Here is a 20,971-nt window from a genome sequence, read left to right as displayed (position 1 = left end):
ATTGAGAATGAGTTACATAAACAGCTAAAAGAAGAAGTTAAGCATCTTTATAAGGAGATAGAGATTATAAAAATAGTCAAACAATAATTCTAGAAATGAAGGAAACGATAAAAAAAATTAAAAACTCAATCGAGAGTATCACTAACAGAGTGGAGCAAGTAGAAGCCAGAACGTCAGATAATGAAGACAAAATATATCAACTTGAAAAGAGTCTAGCCAACTCAGATAGGCTGGTTAAAAATCACGAGAAAAACATCCAAGAGATTTTGGATAACTTAAAAAAACCAAACTTACGAGTCATCGGGATAGAGGAAGGCACAGAGATTCATGCCAAGGGAATGAATAACCTGCTGAATGAGATAATTACAGAAAACTTTCCAGAAATAAAAAAGGAAACAGATATACAAATTGTAGATGCATACAGGACACCGAGCACACAAAATCACAGTAGACCAACGCCAAGACACATTGTTATGAAGCTATCCAATATACAGAACAAGGAGAAAATATTAAAAGCTACAAGAGAAAAGAGACAGATTACATTTAGGGGTAAACCAATAAGGTTGACAACGGATTTTTCATCACAGACGCTGAAAGCGAGAAGATCCTGGAACAACGTATTTCAAACACTGAAAGACAATGGATGCAACCAAGAATTCTGTATCCAGCAAAATTAAGCTTCAGATACGACAACGAAATAAAAATCTTTCATGATAAACAAAAGCTAAAAGAATTTGCAGACAGAAAACCTGCATTGCAAAGCATTTTGAGCAAAACACTACACGAGGAAGAGATGAAAAACAATAACCAAAACCATCAGTGGGAAGTGCCTCAGTAAAGACAGAGGGCAAGGGGAAAGATAATCACGGAGAAACAAACTAAATATTTAAAAAAAAAAAAAGGGATAAACATTCAAACATGGATGGAAGTTCAAACCATATATCAATAGTAACTCTGAATGTTAACGGCCTAAACTCTCCAATAAAGCGACATAGGCTGGTATCATGGATTAAAAAAACAAATCCAACAATATGCTGCCTCCAGGAGACACATCTGATTGGAAGAGACATACACAGGCTGAAGGTGAAAGGATGGGAAAAAATATACCACGCACACAGTTCTCGTAAGCAAGCAGGAGTGGCCATCCTCATATCGAATAAAATCGACTTCAAGACTAAGTTAATCAAAAGGGATAAAGAAGGTCATTATATACTGTTAAAAGGAACCATTCACCAACAAGACATAACAATTATCAATATTTATGCACCAAACAATGGTGCTGCGACATTCATAAAACAAACTCTCCTCAAGTTCAAGAATCAAATAGACCACAACACAATAATTATGGGTGACTTCAACACACCTCTTTCACCATTGGACAGATCCTCCAAACAAAAATTGAATAAAGAAACTATAGAACTCAATATCACAATCAACAACCTAGACTTAACTGACATATATAGAATATATCAACCATCATCAAATGGATATACTTTTTTCTCAGCAGCACATGGATCCTTCTCAAAAATAGACCATATATAATGCCATAGGGCAACCCTCAGTAAATATAAAGGGGTGGAGATAATACCATGCATTTTATCTGATCATAATGGAATGAAACTGGAAATCAATGATAAAAGAAGGAAGGAAAAATCCTACATCACATGGAAAATGAACAATATGTTACTGAATGATCAATGGGTTACAGAAGACATAAAGGAGGAAATTAAAAAATTCTTAGAGATAAATGAAAATACAGACACAACATATCGGAATCTATGGGACACAATGAAAGCAGTTTTAAGAGGAAAATTCATCGCCTGGTGGTCATTCCTCAAAAAAAGAAAAAAACAACAAATAAATGAGCTCACACTTCACCACAAAGCCCTAGAAAAGGAAGAGCAAAACAACAGCAAATGTAGCAGAAGGCTAGAAATAATTAAAATTAGAGCGGAAATCAATGAAATTGAAACAAAAGAAACTATTGAAAAAATTAACAAAACTAAAAGTTGGTTCTTCGAAAAAATAAATAAGATCGACAGACCTTTAGCCATGCTAACGAAGAGAAGAAGAGAGAGAACTCAAATTACTAACATACGGGATGAAAAAGGCAATATTACAACAGATCCTACAGAAATACAGAAGACAATTAGAAATTATTTTGAAAACCTATATTCCAACAAAATAGAAGATAGTGAAGACATCGATAAATTTCTTAAGTCATATGATTTGCCCAGACTGAGTCAGGAGGATACACACAATTTGAACAGACCAATATCAATGGATGAAATTGAAGAAGCCATCAAAAGACTACCAACCAAGAAAAGCCCAGGACCGGATGGATATACAGCGGAGTTTTACAAAACCTTTAAAGAAGAATTAAAACCAATACTTTTCAAGTTATTTCAGGAAATAGAAAAAGAGGGAGCTCTTCCAAACTCATTCTATGAGGCCAACATCACCCTGATTCCGAAACCAGACAAAGACACCTCAAAGAAAGAAAACTACAGACCAATATCTCTAATGAACCTAGATGCAAAAATCCTCAATAAAATTCTGGCGAATCGAATACAAAAACACATCAAAAAAATTGTGCACCATGACCAAGTAGGATTCATCCCTGGGATGCAAGGATGGTTCAACATACGGAAATCAATAAATGTTATTCACCACATCAATAGACTTAAAGATAAGAACCATATGATCATCTCGATAGATGCAGAGAAAGCATTTGACAAAGTACAGCATCCCTTTATGTTCAAAACATTAGAAAAATTAGGGATAACAGGAACCTACCTTGACATTGTAAAAGCTATCTATGCTAAGCCTCAGGCCAGCATCATTCTGAATGGACAAAAGTTGAAGGCATTCCCTCTAAAATCCGGAACAAGACAGGGATGCCCTCTATCTCCACTTCTATTCAATATAGTTCTCGAACCACTGGCCAGAGCAATTAGACAGACGAAAGAAATTAAAGGCATAAAAATTAGAAAAGAAGAACTTAAATTATCACTATTTGCAGATGACATGATTCTATACCTAGAAGACCCAAAAGAGTCTACAAAGAAACTACTAGAACTAATAAATGAATTCAGCAAAGTGGCAGGATATAAAATCAACACGCATAAATCAAAGGCATTTCTGTATATCAGCGACAAATCTTCGGAAACGGAAATGAGGAAAAACACTCCATTCAAGATATCCTCAAAAAAAATAAAATACTTGGGAATTAACCTAACAAAAGAGGTGAAAGATTTATATAATGAAAACTACAGAACCCTAAAGAGAGAAGTTGATGAAGATCTTAGAAGATGGAAAATCATACCCTGTTCATGGATAGGCAGAACTAACATCATCAAAATGGCGATATTACCAAAAGTTCTCTATAGGTTTAATGCAATGCCAATCAAAATCCCAACGGCATATCTTGTAGAAATTGACAAAGCAATCATGAAATTCATATGGAAAAATAAAAGACCCAGAATAGCAAAAGCAATTCTAAACAGGAAGTGTGAATCAGGCGGTATAGCGATACCAGATTTCAAACTATATTACAAAGCAATAGTGACAAAAACAGCATGGTACTGGTACCAAAACAGGCGGGTGGACCAATGGTTTAGAATAGAGGACACAGAGACTGATCCACAAAGTTACAACTATCTTATATTTGATAAAGGGGCTAAAAGCATGCAATGGAGGAAGGATAGCATCTTCAACAAATGGTGTTGGGAAAACTGGAAATCCATATGCAACAAAATGAAACTGAACCCCTTTCTCTCGCCATGCACAAAAGTTAACTCAAAATGGATCAAGGAACTTGATATCAAACCAGAGACTCTGCATCTGATAGAAGACAAAGTTGGATCCGATCTACAAATTGTGGGGTCGGGCTCCAAATTCCTTAATAGGACACCCATAGCACAAGAGTTAACAACAAGAATCAACAAATGGGACTTAATTAAACTTAAAAGTTTTTTCTCAGCGAGAGAAACAATAAGAGAGGTAAACAGGGAGCCTACATCCTGGGAACAAATCTTTACTCCTCACACTTCAGATAGAGCCCTAATATCCAGAGTATACAAAGAACTCAAAAAATTAGACAATAAGACAACAAATAACCCAATCAACAAATGGGCCAAGGACCTGAACAGACACTTCTCAGAGGAGGATATACAATCAATCAATAAGTACATGAAAAAATGCTCACCATCTCTAGCAGTCAGAGAAATGCAAATCAAAACCACCCTAAGATACCATTTCACTCCAGTAAGATTGGCAGCCACTATGAAGTCAAACAACAATAAGTGCTGGAGAGGTTGTGGAGAAAAGGGTACACTTGTACATTGCTGGTGGGACTGCAAATTGGTGCGGCCAATTTGGAAAGCAGTTTGGAGATTCCTGGGAAAGATGGGAATGGAACCACCATTTGACCCTGCTATTGCCCTTCTTGGACTATTCCCTGAAGACCTTAAAAGAGCATGCTACAGGGATACTGCCACATCGATGTTCATAGCAGCACAATTCACAATTGCTAGACTGTGGAACCAACCCAGATGCCCCTCAGTAGATGAATGGATAAAAAAAATGTGGCATCTATACACAATGGAGTACTATGCAGCAATAAAAAATGACAAAATCATAGAATTTGCAGGGAAATAGATGGCACTAGAGCAGATTATGCTTAGTGAAGCTAGCCAATCCCTAAAAAACAAATACCAAATGTCGTCTTTGATATAATGAGAGCAACTATGAACAGAGCAGGGAGGAAGAGTAGGAAGAAAAGATTAACATTAAACAGAGACATGAAATGGGAGGGAAAGGGTGAGAAAAGGGAAATTGCATGGAAATGAAGGGAGACCCTCATTGCTATACAAAATTACATACAAGAGGTTGTGAGGGAATGGGAAAATAAACAAGGAGAGAAATGAATTACAGTAGATGGGGTAGAGAGAGAAGTTGGGAGGGGAGGGGAGGGGGGATAGTAGGGGATAGGAAAGGTAGCAGAATACAACAATTACCAATAGGACATTATGTAAAAATGTGGAAGTGTAACCGATGTGACTCTGCAAGCTGCATTTGGGGTAAAATTGGGGGTTCATAACCCACTTCAGTCCAATATATGAAGTGGGTTATGTCAAGAGCTTTGTAATGTTGTGAACAACCAATAAAAAAAAAAAAAGAAAACTATGCAAAACAAAAATGTCCTGCTCAACAAATTATCACAAAGAATACACCCATGAGACCCCCTACACAGTGAAGAAATCGTTCTGACTGGCCTGCCGCAGTACAACCATAGTCTCTCCCAGCTTCCTTCTAGCCCAGAGGGCACTGCTATCCAGACTAAACCAGATAAGCAAGTCTTTTATTTTTTTTAATAACATTTAAGACCCACCCAATATATATACCCTACTAGTTTAATTTTTTCTGTTTTTATACTTTATAGATAGTTAAACCCAACACGAAATTCATTCAAACTGTATGTGTATGTGTGTATATATAAAAACTCTGTTTTTTGATGTATAGACATTAACTGCTGCATGTGTATATTATGGTTTATGCATTATAATGTTGATTTATATTGGCTTGTTTTCAACTTTGGCTACTAGAAATGCCTCTAGTGCCCATGGCCATATATTTCTCTTGGGCATATACCTAGCGCTGGAAGTGCACAATATTTTTTACACATACACACACACACACCCACCCACACACGCCCACACCCCCAAATAATTTAATTTTTCAAAGTGTTTTTTTTAGCTAACAGCACTTTCAGCAGCAGTGTATAGGATTGCCAGTTATGCCCATCCTAGTACCTTAGTATTGTTCGTCTTAGAAATTTTATCTATTTTCCTACGTATTTAGTGATAACTAGTTTTGATTTGAATTCTTATTTTTCTGGTCTAATAAGATGGAGTTATCTCTGGAGAGATCTTTTTCGAGGTGCCTGTTCAGTTCTCTTTCTCTTTTTTGATTTTTTTCCCTTTTTCTAATTGAGATTCTTATTTTTCAAGATCAAAAGGGTTTTTTATTTTTTAAAATATTTAATTTTTAGTTTTAGGTGGACACAATATCTTTATTTTTATGTGGTGCTGAGGCTCAAACCCAGTGCCTCACTTAATACTAGCCAAGCACTCTACCACTTGAGCCACAACCCCAGCTCTCAAAAGAGTTACATCAATGTCCTGCATAACACATTTATCTTCTGGTCTTATATCTGATATTAATATACCCATACGCACTTTAAAGCACACTTACCCATTTTTTCTTGTATTCATTTTTTTAACCTGCAAATGCCATAATTTTATTCTCCTTTAATGCTGAGTAATATTCCATTGTGTATGTATATCAGTTTCTATTCCGTTTTTTGAAATTTATTTGTTCCGTTATATATGACAGCAGAATGCATTTCAATTCATAGTACATATATAGAGCACAATTTTCATGTCTGTGGTTGTACAAAAAATAGATCATACCATTTGTGTCTTAATATATGGAATTGGGGGTACTGATGTCCATCTCATTCCACTATCTTTCCTATCTCCCTCTCCCCTCCCTTCCCCTCACTTTCCCTTTTATTGAGATTCTTGTGAATAACATTTATATGAACTAATTAAATATTTATAAATCTCCTGGTAGTCTATCCTGGGAGAAAAAGGAAGGCAAGTATATCCCCTGACACTTGTTTTCTGTTGATCAACATCTGCTCCATGGGATTTCAATTTTCATGACTATTTCTAGCAACATGTAACTGGTATTTTTTAGATTAAAGGTATTTTAGTTTCTGACTTTGCAGCTGGATAAATTAAGAGGTGATGATCCTTGTTGTAGATTTTTTTCTAATAAGATTCCATCAATGGTAGTCTTCATTTCCATAGTATAAGATGTCATCCGTTTCTCCAGGAGCCGTGTTGGAAGGTATGCATTGTGATAAGTTCGGTGCACCTAACTTTTTGTTTAATTGGCTGTATTCATCTTGACAAATCCATTAACAATATGTGTACTATGTGGTACTTTTAGTACTATGGTACAGAGCTTCAGTTGTGCAATCTATGCAGTTAGAATGGAGAGATTTAGCTTTTTCCTACAGTAGAACATATATAATTTTCACACCTGTATTATATTAAAAATTACATTTAGTGAGCATATATTGAAAATATATGTATGTGTTCCCAGTTCAGTGTACGTGATCTGAGGATCTCGGAGAAGTTTGTGATGTGACTTTTTGCCCACATGGAGATTGTGGTCCTCTTTCTGCAGTGGTGACTCTAGGACAGCACTGACCAATAGAAGTTTCTTCTATTGGAATGTTCTCTTCCTGCATGCCCAGTGTGCCAGCTACTAGTCACATGTAGCTGTTGAGCACTTTAAATATGACTAGTATCTTTAAGGAATCAAATTCTAAATTTTATTTAATTTAAATTTGACCCCCCCCTTTGGTGCTGGGGGTCAAACACTGTTTCGTGTATGCAAGGCAGGTACTCTGCCACTGAGCTATGCCCCAATCCAGTTTATATTTAACAGCCACATGAGGTTGTTGGCTGCTGTGTTGGTCATCACAACTCTGGAGGAGCTCACCTTCAGTAGAGGATTGGTTTGGTCACCTTCACTGCAGACAGTGGGGTTTTGGTGGTTCTCCCTTCAAATTGAAGCTGTAGCATTTTCCAGGTGTCTGCAGTGGTGTGGATACGTTTCATCCTTGGGTGTATTTAGACTTGTGGTTGCACTGATTAGGAATTAATGTTACCTTTCTGGGTATAAGAACACATTCAATTCTGTGGTGGTTTCTCCATGGGATTCAGAGGAGTTTTTATGAAAGCTAGTGCTCACTGTGTTCTGTGAATTAGGTGTGAATTAAGAGGACTCTCTTTTAGGGTCCAATTGAAGACCTGTGTTTTTTGAAATTGTTTTGTTTTTGGTACCAAGGATTAAACTAGCCCAGGGATGATTAACTACTGAGCCACATCCCCAGCTTCCCCCCCTCCCTTTAATATTTTTAGTTGTAGATGGGCACAATACCTTTATTTTATTATTTTTATGTAGTTCAAACCCATTGCCTCACACATGCGAGACAAGCACTCTAGCACTGAGCTGCAACCCCAGCCCCCTTTTAAATTTTTATTTAGAGATAGTCTCACTGAGTTTCTTAGGGCCTCACTGAGTTGCCGAGCCAGACCTTAAACTCATGATCCTCCTGCCTCAGCCTCCCGAGCTGCTGGGATTACAGGCAAGTACCACTGCACCCAGCATGAAATCTTAATCCAAGATCTTGCATCTTTTGAACCTCTGCCACTTCTCACTTGTCAAGTCATGTCTGGCACTCTGAATGGCTCTCTGACATCATCTCTTGTCCTGTGTTTCAGACACTCCTATGTCCCAGTCATGGCAAAGTCATCACCATTCTGAGTGGGTTCTTTCATACCTCTGGTGGTATGAGTTTTCCGTCTGCTTATACTACTGTTCTCATTTTGTATTCTGAATCTTATCCCTTCAGCTTAAGTGATTTCTTTCTAATGTTGTCTTTGAGTCCTCTAATTGCTCCTTCCTCTATATTCCATAAATATTGTCCCATCAGTTTGTTCATACGCTCACAGGTATGGTGCAAACTTGTATGGTCACTGAAAGTGTGTCATTTATCTTTGTACTCCTCCCAGAGTGTTTATTACCTAGTGAATGCCTGTTAAATGTTTGATAAAGCTCACTTGAAAACTAACCTTGTAATGATTAGTCTGTGGAAAATTAATTAGGAAGTAGAGTTTAACATAAAAACACAAAGACTTTCTGAGTTAACTCTTTTGTATGTCCTTGGTGGTTCTTGAGGTTCTGTTGTTTTGGCCACTGTAAGGGATATGTCATTGCTCAGTATAGAATTACTGAGTTTAGCTCCTTGAGCTTTTTCTGCATTCTCATTCTTCTTATAATCTGTGGAAAGCCTTTTGTGACTTGGCTTTCCTGTTTCCTGCCTCTACAAAGTCTGGCTCCTTGGTGGCTTCTTTGGAGTAGGCCATGCTGTGTCACCACACGTGGGCACATACTGCTCTATTAAAACCTCATCCGTAAATGAAAGCAACCACCAGCCATCCTCTGCATGTTCCACTTAGTGAGAAAAAGGAACTCTTCCAAAATGATTTTTTGCTCTTTATTTTTTCCTTTTTAAAAGCTTCCTTGTCTTCCTTTGTGCTCTTTTGGCAAGTTGTAATGGATCCAGATCTCGTGAAGTGCTCACCTGAACCCTCAGTGAACACATTATGGTTTTGACTCATGAAGCACATTTCAGAATGTTATAGCTACTATTATTAGGTTAAAATACAGTGTTTAGCTGTAAGATGCGTGTGCTACACATTCACAGTACATACAGTAAACACATTAAATTGTAACTCATAAATGAGTGCTGACTTTATGTATAATCTGCATAATACTTCAGACTTTCATTACTTGAGTTGTGAAAATGATTTTTATTTATATATCCAAGCAAAATAAAGATGTAATTGTTATGCAGTAGCATTTGCATTAGTACAAGTGGATCCCACAAATTTGAAGATAATGTTTTTGTCCCTGTGAACATAGTTGTTTATGAATAGAACAAAATGCAGACCTTGTGAATAACTACAAAACCATAGGTTTCCAGTTTTTTATTAATGTTGTTTATTATGCCATTTAAATGGAACAGTGTTCCACCACTTAAGTATATTAACATTTTGTTTAGTATTAGTTATAGCATTTAGCCAATGGTGTTTTCCCAAGATAAATTTAATTAGAGTTAGAAATGGTTTTTATATAGGGTTTCCATTAAAAAAAATCATTTTCATGTGGGTAAACTTATGAGCATTTTAAGTGACTACAGAGTTATATGATTGGACTAATGTTTAAATTTGAACATGGCCTAAGCCTATAGCTGTTTTGAATTTATAAAAAAAATTGTTTAGAAATATTGAAATAAAAGTAAGCAAAAGAGCAGTTGTGTTTCAGATCATGGCCGGCATTTTCTTTATCCATTTACCAGTTGATAGACAGTTGGATTGTTTCTGCTTCTTGGCTATTATGAATATGTTGCTATGAACATTGATGTTCAGATTTTTGTATGTAAATGTCATTTCTCATGTGCCTAAGTGTAGAATTGTTGTATGCTCTACTTGTGTTTAACGTTGGAAGAAACTGCCAATGTTTTCCAGTGTGGCTGCACATTTTTACATTCTCACCAGAAATAAGTTGAGCTTCTGTTTTCTCTGCACCTTCCCTAATACTTGCTGTTCACTGGCATCTTGATTGATTTTTTGTTTTTTAATTTGTTATACACGACAGTAGAATCACTTTGATACATCATATATAATGGAGTAAAATTCTTCATTCTTGTTATACAGGATGTAGAATCCCACTGGTCATACAGTTATATATGTACATAGGGTAATAATGTCTGATCCATTCCACTATCTTTCCTACCGCCATAACCCCATCCCCTCCCTTCACTTCCTTCTACCTAAAGTAACTCTATTCTCTAACCCCACCCCCGTTGTGAGTTAGTATCCACATATCACAGAAAACATTTGGCCTTTGCTTTTTGGGGGATTAGTTTATTTCAATTAGCATGATATTTTTCAGTTCCATCCATTTACCTGCAAATGCCATAATTTCATTCTTTAAGGCTGAGTAATATTCCATTGTGTATATATATACCATACTTTTTTAATCCATTCATCTGCAGAAGGGCTCTTACGTTGGTTCCATAGTTTATCTATTGTGAGTTGAGCTGCTATTAACATTGATGTGGCTGCATCACTGTAATATGCTTTCTTTTAAGTCCTTTGGGTATAAACTGAGAAGTGGAAAAACTGAGTCAAATGGTGGTTCCATTCTAAGGTTTTGGTTGTTTTTTTATACATATTTTTTTTCATTTGTAGATGGACACAATACCTTTATTTTGTTTTTATGTGGTGTTGGGGATTGAACCCAGTGCTTCACGCATGCTAGGCAGGCACTCTACCTGTGAGCCACAACCCTGACCCCACAGGAGTGTTTTCTAATCTACTCTTACATGTGTACTGTCATTATGGTTTTGGTGTTCATATCCCAAGTAATGAACAACAGTGAGGACCTTTTTATGTGCTCATTGGCCATTCCAGTATCTTCTTTGGTGAAATGACTTAAAATATTTTGCCCATTTTTAACTAAGCTATTTGTCTTATCATTGCACTAAAAGAGATTATTGTTGGGTTTTTTTTCTTAAACATTCTGGATACAAGTCTTTTATCTGACTTGAAATTTGAAAACACTTTTCTCTCAATATGAGACTTGAATTTTTTTTAATGGCGTATTTTTTTGTTTTTGGTACCAGTAGTGTCTACCTTTTTTGTTGTTGTTTGGAGATATAGTCTCTGCTAAGTTACCTAGGGCCTTGTTAATTTGCTGAGTCTAGCTTTGATCTGGGATTACATGTACCACACCTGGCTAAAGGGTGACTTTTGAAGTGTGAAATTTTTTTGTTGCTAAAATCCTATTAGTTAATACTTTCTTTAATTGCTTGTGTTCTTGATGTTGTATCTGAGAAATCTGTGCCTAACCCAGTATTATGAAGTTTTACTCCTATGCTTTTCTCTGAAAGCTTTTTCATTTTTACATATATTGATAAATAAGAAATAGTAATTTCTTTTTGTATGAAATAAGTATAGACTGGAGTAAATAACCATATACAAAAAGAATTTAAGGATTCTCCATACTGCTTTCCATATTGGCTGCACCAATTTGCAGTCCCACCAGCAGTTTGAGTATGCCTTTTTTCACACATTCTCGCCAACAGTTATTGTTGTCTGTATTCTTAATAGCTGCCATTCTGACTGGAGTGAGATGAAATATTAGAGTAGTTTTGATTTGCATTTCTCTAATTGCTAGCTATGATGAACATTTTTCATATATTTGTTGATTGTATCTTTTGAGAAGTGTCTGTTCAGTTCTTTGGCCCATTTATTGATTGGGTTATTTGGGTTTTTTTGGTGTTAAGATATTTGAGCTCTTACAAATTCTAGAGATTAGTGTTCTGTCTGACATGCATGTGGAAAAATTTGTTCCCAATTAGTAGGCTCTCTAGTCACCTCACTGATTGCTTTTTTTTTTTTTCTGAGAAGCAGCTTTTTAGTTTGAATCCATCCCATTGATTTGATTCTTGATATTAATTTTTTCCACTATAGGAGTCTTATTAAGAAAGTTGGGGCCTAATCCCACATGATGGAGATTTGGGCCTACTTTTTCTTCTGATAAACACAGTGTTGCTGGTTTAATTCCTAGGTCCTTGATCCACTTTGAGTTGAGTTTTGTGCATATTGAGAGAGAGGAGTTTAATTTCATTTGTTGCATATGGATTTCCAGTTTTCCCAGCACCATCTGCACTGGGAATGGAACCACCATTTGACCCAGCTAACCCACTCCTTAATCTATACCCAAAGGACTTAAAAACAGCATGCTACAGGGACACAGCTACATCAGTGTTTATAGCAGCACAATTTACAACAGGTAAACTGTGGAACCAACCTAGAAGCCCTTCAGTAGATGAATGGATAAAGAAAATGTGGTATATATACACAATGGAATATTATTCAGGATTAAGAGAGAATAAAATTATGGCATTTGCAGGTAAATGGATTTAGCTGGAGAATATATTGCTAAGTGAAATTAGCTAATCCCCAAAAAACAAATGCCGAATGATTTCTCTGATTTAAGGATACTGATTCATAATATGCTGCAAGGGTTCGGGGGGATAGGAGGATTAAATGAACTCTAGATAGGACAAAGGGGAAAAGGGGAGGAGGACATACGGGTAGGAAAGATGGTGGAATGTGATGGCCATCATCTCCCTAAGTATATGTATGAAGACACGAAGGATGTGACTCTACATGTGTACAACCAGAGATGAAAAATTCTGCTCTATATGTGTAATATGAATTGTAATGCATTCTGTAGTCACATATAACAAATTAAAATTTTAAAAAAAGATGAATTTATAACATTACCTTGTGCACATAAAGAAATCGACCTGAAATAAATATATTTATTTTCTCTTAAGTCTTATAACTCATTCTTTCTCAATGGGCATAAAATCCAGAATGTTTCTTGTCTTAAAACAACTAGATATGAACCATCTATGATAAAGTATTAACATTGTTAACTTTTGATAAGTAATACAGAGATACATGTGGTAACTTTGTGGTTTCTGCTTTTTTAAAATATAAAATAACAGTATATTAATATGCAAGTTACAGTTCTCTGATCTACTATCCCATGAATCCCATTAGAGATAAACATTCTTAAGTTTAGATGTATCCTGTATTTTTCTTGAGTATAGACAGATTTTACTTAACGCTTCTCCTGGCTCCTAGATGATATTTTTTTTTCAAGACTATAAGGACCATATATATTATTTTTCTGCAGCTTGCATTTTTGTATACTGCTTTGTGTTCTGGAATCTGCTCTTGTCACATGTAGACCATTTATGTAATGGCTGCATGGGGTTCATTGGATGCACATACCATGATTAATTGACTATTGCTTTGTTTTGGGACATTGAGACTGTCCGTTTTTCGCCTTTTTAGACTGAACTATTCTGGACATCTTATGCACACATTTTGCACACTAATTCTAGTATTGTTGCCCTCATAAAATGGTAGAAATGAACTCCTGGTATATGTAATTGCCTGTGATTTTTGTTAGCTTTTCCTTTGTACATTTGTGTAAGTGCTCCCTTTGTCTTTCCACTGTTATGAGCCAGTACATCACTGGAAATACGGTAAGTCCTCAGTAATTGTTATTTTGCTATTTTTTTTCTTAAACAACACCGTCTGGTGTACATTCTCTGTGGAAGACTTTGGTTACAAAAATCATTTGTCCTCAGTTATCCAGTTGGTAATGCAGTAGGACACATTTCAGAATATTCATTTATGCATCTCAGTCAGCATGTAGATCTGCCCACAGGAGGGCACACTGATCCTTGTTTTACTTCCGGGATGATGTGCTTAGTTAATTGAGACTTTTGTCCCCAGGAATTCAGGTGAGCATATGGTTTTGATTGGTTTGGCAATTCTACATTATGGATTTCCTCACAAACGTTAAAATTGGCTGCTTCCTCTTTTAGCACTGTAGTTGGAATTCCAAAACTTTCTTCCTTTTTTTCTTTCCTTCATAGGGCCCATGCCATTTTTCTAATATTTGTTTCATTTTCTGTTTTAAAATAATTGTTTTAGCAAGATGGAATACAGGTTTATTGTGTATTTGCTGTTTAAATCCATTTGTAGGTGACACTTTCCAAAAAAAAATATATTCAAGTTGCCTTTCTTGCTTACAGTGAAATCTGTGGGTGGTACCCATTTCTGTTTACCTTTAAGGAAGCATCTTGATATTGCTCACTTCAGCTGGTCAGTATGTGCCACTCTGAGAGACTTCTCCTGTATTGTTTTGGTGTATGCTTTCAGTGGCTGCATCTTCTGTCTCGTTCACCTACTCTGAGTCCTTCTTTCCTCACCATTTCACCAAAGAAACCTGTGTGAGTCGCCAGTGACCTCTTATGTTCGTGGGTCAAAACTTGATATTTGTTTTATTTGACCCATAAGTAACATTTGACATACTTCTTTCAGGGAATGGTTAACCCACTTGGCTTGTTTTTCTTGGGCGTCCCTGGCTCTTATTCCCATTGTCTTTGCTGGTTCTTCTTCATCTTCCAGCTTAATGTCAGATGCTCTGGTCTATCTTCTCACAATCTGTCCCCTGTCTGTGCTCCTCCCCTAGAGGATGTCACCCGCTATCAAGACTTCAGATATCAATTTTGATGACTACCTACTCTTTAACACTAGCCTGAGTTCCAGGCTTAAATGTACCACCACCAGCCTGACATCTCTTCGCCTTTCTTAAAGACATCCCAATTGCAGTATGTCAAAATTGTTATCATCTCCCCTTCTGTACCCACCTCTGCCCTTTAGCCCCTATTCCCTGGAATACTGGTGTTCTTTCTTCAGTTTTACCCATGTCCAGAAAGAACAAGTCTATCTTTACAGTTGTTCACAGCGTAAATCTTCCTGGCATCCTTGATTCTTCTCTTTCCCCTGCACAATGCATCTTGTCTCTAGGAAACCCTGTTGGCTCCACATTCACAGTAGACTGGGAGTTGGATTATATTTTACTGTGTACCCTACTACTACCACCCTGGTTTAAATGATCATGTCTCACCTCAAGTTTTAAAGTAGTGGCCCATTTTTCTTCTTTCTTATGCTTTTCTTCCCACTGTACAATATTCTCTATTCAACAAGGGATCAAAAGTGATTCTTCTAAAGTATCACAGAGCATGACATACCTTTCCCCTAAAACCTTTTACTTGGAGTAAAAACTAAACTTTACAAATTTATGTATGTTTGTTTTGCAGCGATGGGGACTTGCCCGTGCTAGACTAGCACTTCTACTACTGAGTCACACCCCAACCCCTTAGAACTAAGTTTTTACAATTACCAGCAAAGACACCGTAATCTTTCTTCTCCACACCCTATTCAACTTCATATCACCCCTCCCCATCTCCTAGCACACACATTCCCGTTGCTGAGCTGGCTGGCCATATGGGCCTTATGCCATTCTTTAAACATTGCCAGAAAACTTTGGCCTCTGGGTCCTTGTGCTTGCTACATTCTACCTGGAATGTTTTTCCTCCCACTTGTTTAGGTGACTTTGTCTTGCTACTCTCGGGTCTCTGTTCACATGTCACCTCACTAAGATCTTGTTCTCCCTATGTACTGTAGAGTGCCTTCACGCCCCTACTCCATTTCATTTTTCTCCTTATGGGGTGTGCTTTTCTGACATACTTTATATTGATTTTTTTGCTTTTCTCTTCCTGGAATGTGAGTTATCTGTGACAACAATGGTTCTTTATTCAGTACTGTATTTCCAGCAGCTTAGAATAGTGCATATTACAAATTGATGTCACAAATATTTGAAGAATGAGTGATGAGGAAGGTACGATGTGGATGTGATGGGTGCAGATAAATTGCTTTATTACACAGGGAAGAATATTTGAATAGGGTTCAACTTGGTAAGTTCTCAGTTAATTTCTTCCCTAAGGTATTAAGTTCCTTGGATGCAGGGACCTTATCTTTATCATAACCATGATACATTGCACAGGTCTTCAACACAGACATGAGAAAAGTATGTTCAGTAAACTTTGTTGGTACATGCAGAATTCAAAGACATGTATCAAGAGATTTTAAAGGGTTGGGGCTGTAGCTCAGTGCCAGAATACGTGTGCAGCACTGGGGTTGATCCTTAGCACCACATAAAAGTAAAAGCATGTTGTCCATCTAAAACTGAAAATAAATTTTTTAAAAAGTGATTTTAAATAAAAGATTGAGCATGGAAAAAGAAAATTATATGTCATACACCTCTAATTTTCTGAGTATGCCCAAGAGTACTACGAAGCCAGGTGCAGTGGGGCATGCCTATAATCCCAGCAGCTGGAGAGATGGAAGCAGGGGGATTTCGAGTTCAAAGCCAGCCTCAGCAAAAATTGAGGCACTTAACAACTCAGTGAGACCCTGTCTCTAAATAAAATACAAAATAGAGATGGAGATGTGGCTCAGTGGTTGAGTGCCCCTGAGTTCAATCCCAGGTAAACACTGCCCCCTCCTCCTTCCTCAGAGAAAAAAGAAAAAGCTAGGACATCCAAGTTCTGGCCCTTAAATCCCTTGTAATAGTATGTATTTGATGAGTATGTCTGTTGGGGACTTTGTGTTTTATATATAAAAGCACTTTCATATGCATTCATTTTTCTGGGGAAAGGAGTTACCTTCCTCAGAAATATGAAGGTGCTTATGGCTTTCAAAGGCAAAAAAGCTAAATTGTAGCTGTGCCTGCTCATGAGGCAGATAAGTTGAACCGGAGTCAGACTTTACATTTATTTACTCTATGGGGCAATTTTCTGTTGCTTTCTCTGACAGGTACTTTTAGATTTTCGGTAATAAGGATTATTTTCTTAATATTTTGATATCTGGAAGAAATTTTCTATAAATAAATTATAGATGCAGAGAATTGTTTTGGATTATGGATATGTTAGAAGAAAAGGGGCAGTGGTTGAGTCGCACCTGGCTTTGTAATCCTTGCATAGTCTACTTGTCCCCCCAGCTCAGTGTATAGGAGGCCAATGGATCTCTCTGAAATTAACCCTTGTATTACCAAACTACGGAGAAAGCAACTCCTTAACTAAAGATTCGTTATAGTAGTTGACCAATAAGAACCATGTGTGACATGTGGAACGATCTTTGTACTTGTGAGCCCATTTGGTAGTGGTGTCTTTCATTGAAGGATTTGAAAATTTTTATTAGTGCTTAGGAAGTTAACCTTTGATCTATGTAGCACACTTGTCATTAATGAGTTTTCATGTTAAATTATATGCTGGGTATGGATAATTTGGGTTTGGGGTTTAATCTAGTTTTGGTATTACACACTCTAAATTAATTAGCAGTGTGCCACTATGATTATAAAAAGTGTCAGTAGTTTAATTTCAGGAGTAAATTTTGCCTAACATCTTTTTTCTCTCCACATTATATGAAGTTGAAGGAGAAATATTTTCCTCATTAAAGACTCTGGTTACACTATGATCTTGGTCAACCACCCCTAAAACAAATGCTTGTCCTGTGGGTCCGATGCATGAATCTTTTATTTTACTTTCTCTTTTGTAATCCTTCTTCGGGGAAATACTCACAGAAAATCTATTTATGTGAATTTCATTTATTTTCTGAAACAAATTTTTGCATTTGCTGTTTTAAATTTTCTATCTTGGTCTAGCTGTTCCATAATATGGAAAGAAGTAAATTTTAAGTTTCTTTTATGAAATAGAATAATTTTTTAACTTTTGGTACTGGGGATTGAACCCAGAGGCACTTAAACTGAGCCACATCTCCAATGTTTTCTTATATTTTAGAGACATGGTCTTGCTCAGTTGCTTAGGGTCTCCCTGAGTTGCTGAGGCTGGCTTTGAACCCATGATCCTCCTGTCTGTTTCCCAAGCCACTGGGATTATAGGTGCACCACCATGCCCAGATAGAGTAATGGTTTTATGACTTTCATAAAAGTCATTTTTTACGCCTTTGAATTTGATTTTCCTCGCCTTTGAATTTGATTTTCCTCTGAAGTCATATTCTGCTTAAGTGCCATATTTCTTACCATGTTTATATTTTTAATTCTATATTTGAATTAGTTGATGACATTTAAATCATTCACTATGCCCTCTCAATTAAGAAGATTCTGCAGATGAACAGGAATAGAAAATGTGACATGAAATCCTATTTGAATAAAATTTATCAACTCTAGGTACAACATATAATGCTTTTGGAAATGTATCTTTAAACATTTAAACAGCTCAATAAAACCAGACTTCTTAGATCTACCTCTAGCTCCAAATTACAGAGATTTTCACATATTCCACAGATGTAATGATGACTAAATAGTGGCCCTACTCCTGATTGGCTCACTGTCTAGTCAGAAAGGAAAAAAATTAATATATTGTGAAAAATACATTTAAAATGTGCATTTAATGTTACGAATGGATAGAAGGGTACTACATTGTCTTAAAAAGGTTTGACATAGAGCAAAAATATCACATGCTAGGAAGAACTTGGAAGAACATCTCTGTGACCTTGAAGTAGGTGAACATTTTTTAAATAAGGTTTAAGAATAATAATCTTAAAGTTAAAAACTGATGAATTACATTTAGAATTAAAAACTTTGGTTAATCACAAGACACCATTAATACAATAAAAAGGTAATGCCCAGAGTAATAGAAAATATTCACAGTACATACAATTAATAAGAAATCTGTATCTAGAACACACACAACACTGATAAGTGAATAAGAAAGATGGAAAACCAATAGAGATCAGAGCAAATACTTAACAATAGAAATTACTCATTGCAAAGATTAAAATCACAAACCATTATCAGAACTGATGTTGGCGTGGATGTTGAGCCATCAGAACTCTGAGTTGCTGGTCAGAGTGTGAAGAAAATGTTTGGATCTACTTTTTAGATCTGGACATATGCATACTGTGTGTATTGGCAGTTCCACTACTATTTACCCAGAAATGCATAGTTCGTTCACCAAAAGGTAATTACCAGCATGTTCAGAGAAACATTATTGGTATTAGCTTCAAGTTAAGTACTCAAATGCCTATTGATAGAAGAAAAGATACATAAATTTTGGTATATTCACACCGGGTAATGTGATGTAGCAATGGGCTGCACACATAACTATGTACGTAAAAGTGAAAGAAAACACGAGTATATGATTCTACATTTTTTATATGAATGAATACAGGGAAAATATATTTATGCTGCTGTCAATCTGGACAGTGTGTTTTCTCAAAGTGGTATGTCTGGGAGTGAGCATAAGAGAAGCTTCTGGGATTCTGATGGTATTGTGTTTCTTGGTCTGAGGGCTCATTACATGAACGTGTTAAAATTGATCATACTATAAGCTTGTATGCGCATACTTTTTCTTTCCATGGGGAGGGAATTCTGGGGATCGAACTTGTTAGGGTTTGTAAACAAGTCAAGATGGTGCCTGGCATTTTGCAGAGGGAGTGGTTTGAGAAGGAACACCAGCGAGCCATTAAGTGCGGAGATTTCTTATTGGTTGACTGCTGTATCTAGTTTATGTTAATTAAGATAAGCTGTGTGGAATGTATATATACCCCTCCTGTCCTACAATAAACGGTTCCCACTCCTCCTGTATCAATCTACACTAGTTGCTCGTGTCGTTCCGTCCCCCCCGTCCCCCCCCCCCCGTTATTTTGCTGCAGCCGGACTGCGGCATGAACTCGGGGCTTTGCACACACTAGGCAAGCACTCTACCAGTGAGCTGTGCATTGTCTTTGAATATGTCTTCTACTCAAATTAGGTTTATTCAAAAGAATCCTTTTGCCTGGTTTAAAAAGACAGGAAGAGAATATATGTTGGCTGTAATTGTCTTTTTGTAATGGGACTGTGAATAAATGTTCTCTTATCCATGCCTTTTTGAACTTTTCAAATCGTTTTTAGTGAGTTTGAATTAGTTTTATAACAAAGAAAAATGAGTTTAAGTGAATGCAAATATTGAGGGAGGGTGTGAAGGAGGAAGAAGGGGGTTGGGGGTAGAAAAAAGGAGAGGGAGAGAGATATTACTGGTGTGTTGAAATCATGCAAAGAATGAGTGGCCTGAACATTCTGATACCAAATCTAGTTAAGGAAAGGGGAGGAGGCACTCTAGCCCTGTTGCCTCTAGGCAGCATATTCAGTTTATTTGATCTACAGTTGTGTCATGGTATCCTAATACGAACTCTGCAGTGTTATTATGAAACACAAGGTAGGATAGCAGTTGGAGGTAACATCCACTACACCTCTACATGGCATGAGAAACTCCATGGCTGGACGAGTGGCCTCTCTAGGGAAAACAGCCTCTGGAGGTCCTGAAACTGGACCAGTTTTTTTCTTGTGTTAATTCAGATCTGAGAGCCAGCTGTCTACTGTATTATGAGAAGAAATGAACTTGTATTGCTATCTTCACAAATGATAGAAATGAAGAATTCCAGTAATGCCACTATTAAAGCAACTCTATTTGTGTTACTTTCTAGTTTTTAAATTCAGTATACTTAGAAAGCTCTTGCACATGGCAAGCATTCAAGAAATGGCAGCTATCATTGTTGTCAAAGGGACATTTAGCTATTTTCCTATCTAGAGCTTTCTACCTTGCCTCTTCAGAAGTGTTGAATAATGAACTTCTGTTTTTGGATCTGTCTTCCTTCTCTGCCTTGGAATGCTTGTGGTTGAACTTGGTCTCCTAGGTTCCTTTCTATCACTAGAAAGGCTGTGTTCTAGTTCATTGAGGTTAAGCACACGTATGATGCTCTTTTCTGTTTCCTTCCCTTTATTTCCTGTCATTCAAATCTATAGTGTATTTTCATTTGCAACGTATCTCAGT

The 20,971-nt window shown here is 36.7% G+C and overlaps 1 protein-coding gene across 1 annotated transcript in view; it reads left to right on the top strand.

Moving 5' to 3' along the window:
• LOC308645142 (NBAS subunit of NRZ tethering complex-like) overlaps positions 1-20,971 on the top strand; it is a gene marked incomplete at its 5' end in the record, with an annotated part of 158,045 nt that overhangs the window by 12,512 nt on the left and 124,562 nt on the right.

The sequence above is a fragment of the Spermophilus citellus genome, assembly GCF_964194105.1.
Source record: "Spermophilus citellus genome assembly, chromosome: 1".
NCBI classification, from domain to species: domain Eukaryota; kingdom Metazoa; phylum Chordata; class Mammalia; order Rodentia; family Sciuridae; genus Spermophilus; species Spermophilus citellus.
Note: the sequence above shows the minus strand (reverse complement) of the source record. Positions and strands in the feature narration are given on the sequence as shown.